Source organism: Triticum dicoccoides, chromosome 3B (genome assembly GCF_002162155.2).
Source record: "Triticum dicoccoides isolate Atlit2015 ecotype Zavitan chromosome 3B, WEW_v2.0, whole genome shotgun sequence".
Lineage (NCBI taxonomy): Eukaryota > Viridiplantae > Streptophyta > Magnoliopsida > Poales > Poaceae > Triticum > Triticum dicoccoides.
Window position 1 is genome coordinate 393,171,585 of NC_041385.1, and position 3,427 is coordinate 393,175,011.

The window sequence follows — 3,427 nt, forward strand, 5'->3', positions numbered from 1 at the left end:
CCCTCCCGCCGCTACCAGCCCCCCCGCTCCCAGGCTGCGTTTCCGCCGGCCAACGGCGGCAACGGCAACCGGGGACGCCCGGGATCCAAGAAGAAGAAGAAGGGCCCGCCGCGCCCACAAGTCGCCACCTCCACCGCTACCGCAGCTCCTCCTCCGGGTACCACCGCCTCGGCCGTGGCTCAGCCGTGCTTCAACTGCGGCCTGACCGGACACTTCCAGGTGGCGTGCCCCAACCCACCGACGTGCTACCTTTGCAAGGATACCGGGCACCCCGCGATTCTCTGTCCGGACCGCCCGGTGTCGGAGGAGCTCATGATGTATGGGCACGGCATCGAGGACTTGGCCTTCTTCCACATCGAGGTGCCCGAGCTCGCCCCGCCTTCCCCCTCGCTGCTGGCTTTGGTGACGGTTGTGGGCGAGGCCGTCGCCACCCCGGAGTTGATTGAGGCTGAGCTCAACCACTTGTGCAGATGCACGTGGGACTGGCAGGTCACCCCCACGGCTCCCAGCTCCTTCTCAGTGGTCTTCCCTGACGCGATGAGCATGGGCTTCTGCACGCGCAGCAACAACATCACCCTGGCTCTCAACGACATCGTGGTGAACATCTCTGAGCCGTAGTGGGATCACAGAGCCGTCGCTACCCTGGACACGGCTTGGCTCCTCATCTCCGGCCTCCCTGATGTTGCCCGTTCCGAGCGGGTCATCCGCAGTATGTCCAAGATCCTGGGCAGGGTGGTGGTGGTGGACGAGCTCTCCCTGCGCAAGGAGGAGGAGGTCCGGGTTAAGGTGAAATGCCTGGACTCCTCCAAGCTCCACGTCACGATCCGTATCTTCTTCAACGATGACGGCTACGACCTCAAGATCCGCCCCGAGCCTCCGTCCCACGTCGGCCGCCCCCGCCTCTTTGCTGGCGGCCTCTTGGGGGGGGGGAGGGGCTGCTGATGCTGACGAGTCTCACCACCGCCGCTCGCGCTCCTCCCGCTTCGACGACCCGGCCGAGGATGAGGATGAGTCGGAGCACTCTCGCTCCCCGTCTCGGGACCCCCCCAACCCTCCTGCGGGTCGGGGCGGGTCGGGGGCGGGGCGTACCCGGGTGTCAGCCACCGATCTCGCGGTGGCCCTCCGCCTGGCCACCCCTCTGGTTCCCTCCCCGTCTTCGTCGGCGTCGACCGGCGTCATCTCCAGCGTGAGTCTCCTCGTCGCCCCTCCATCGTCACCCCGCTCCCCCGACGCCGCCTCTGCCCGCCGCCTCACGCCACCAGGGGCTGCGCCCACGCCCTCCGCCGACTCACCTTCCCCGGTGTCTTCCGGGGTTGGTGGTGTTGAGGAGCCCGTCGCCCTTGTCCCGTCTGCCCCATCTCCTCCGCCCTCGGGGGCCGCGGTCAGGGCGGCGCTGGGGTCGGCCGATCCTCACCCCGCGGCAGTGCCGTCCAGCTCCCGCCTCGCCTCGCCGGCCTCTCCTGACGCCTCGGTGGCAGTGGACGTCTCCTCCCAGGCCTCCGCGCACCCCCCTCCGACGGTGGCGTATGCCAGGAGGCCCCGCTCCACCTCGACGCCGGTGACGTCCTCTCGCCGCAGCGCCCGCCTGGAGGCGTCGCGGCCGGGCGACTCTCCTGCGCCTTCCGTCGCCGAGCGGGCGGAGCTCCGCGCCGCGGTCCGGAACCTCGAGTCAGGTGTGGATCCCGCCCCTCCCAGTTCTTCTCGTTGCTCCTTTTCTGCTCTCGAGGCCGCCCCCCTCGGCCACCTCGCTAAGGTGGCCAATGACTCGGCCATTGTCTTCAGGGGGGAGGTCAGTCCCCCCTTAGAACAGATCGCGGCCATTAGGGCCCGGGAGATCCTCGACGGCAGGCTGGCTGAGACTCGTGCCCGCCTGCTACGGCCCCCGGCTCCGGCTCCTCCGGTGGCCGACGGGATTATCCGTGGACGCACTCGGTCTCGCACGGCCGCCCTTCGCGCGCAAAGCGCCTCTCGTGTTCTGGGGTCAAGCAGCCCCCCGATGGGGGTTTAGATGCGGGCCCTTTTCGGGAACCTCCGCGGCTTCGGCCATGATAGTCGTCGCCGCCAGCTCATCGAGTACATCCGGGATGAACATATTGACATTGTGGCCATCCAAGAAACCCTCCGCTCTGAGTTCACCCTGCAGGAACTTGAACATCTGAGCCCCCACCTCTTCGCGTGGCACTGGCTCCCTTCTAGTGGGACCTCAGGCCACTCGGGTGGCATCCTCTTAGGGGTTAAGGATACCACATTTGAGGTGGGAGGCATGGATAGAGGGGAATTTTTCGTTAGTATGGAGATCTTCGAGCGGGCCCTGAACTTCAAATGGGAGGTCATTGTTGTCTACGGACCGGCGGACAACCGCCGCTCCCCGGCGTTCCTTGACGAGCTACAGCTGAAGATCTCTAACTCTCCCCTCCCAGTTTTAGTGGGGGGTGACTTCAATCTCATCCGATCCCCGGATGAGAAGAATAATTCCCGGATTAATTTCCCCCGGATACAATTATTCAACGATTGGATCGCGGAGCTGGGGCTCCGTGAGCTTGACCGGTCAGGTGCCAGATTCACTTGGACCAACCGGCAAGCTGTACCGACACAATCCGTGTTGGATCGTGTCCTAGTTTCCCCGGAGTGGGAATTGCGATGCCCCTTGGCATCGCTCCGGGCGGTCACCCGGATTGGCTCCGATCATGTCCCCCTTCTCCTCTCCACCGCCGACAAGCGCCCCCCTCCCCGCCGCGGTTCCGGTTCGAGCTCTTCTGGCTCAACCAGACCGGCTTCCGGGAGGCCGTCGTCGCCCGCTGGATTTTCGCTAGGTCGGCACCCCATCGCTCCATGTCCGCGGTCGATTCATGGCACTTTTGTGCCAAGCTAGCCCGCCAGTTCATGAAGGGTTGGGGGGCTAATCTTGGCCGGGACCTTAGAGAGCGCAAGAAGTCCATCATGATTGCTATTCAAACCCTGGATGCTCGCGCGGACTCGACCGGGCTCTCCTCGGACGAGTGGCTGATTCGTTACGACCTGGAGGACCAGCTCTCCACCATCTACACGGATGAGGAGGCGTACTGGCGCCTGCGTGGTACCCAGAGGTGGGTGCTACAGGGCGATGCCAACACCGCCTATTTCCAGGCGGTCGCGAACGGCCGGCGCCGTCGCAACTCCATCCACTGCCTGTGGGATGGAGACTCGCCGTTAGTTCTTCCAGCGGCCATCCGCTGTCATGTGGATGGCTTCTATAGGGCCTTATTTACCCCCACCCCGCGCGGTGGGGCTAGTCTCGCCCCCGACATTTGGTCGGGCGCGCACGTAGTCTCGGCTGAAGCCAATGCGGCTTTGGTTGCCCCCTTCAGCGAGGAGGAGGTCCTCGCTGCCATTAAGGGGATGAACCCCTCCTCGGCCCCGGGACCTGACGGTCTTCCAGTGGCTTTCT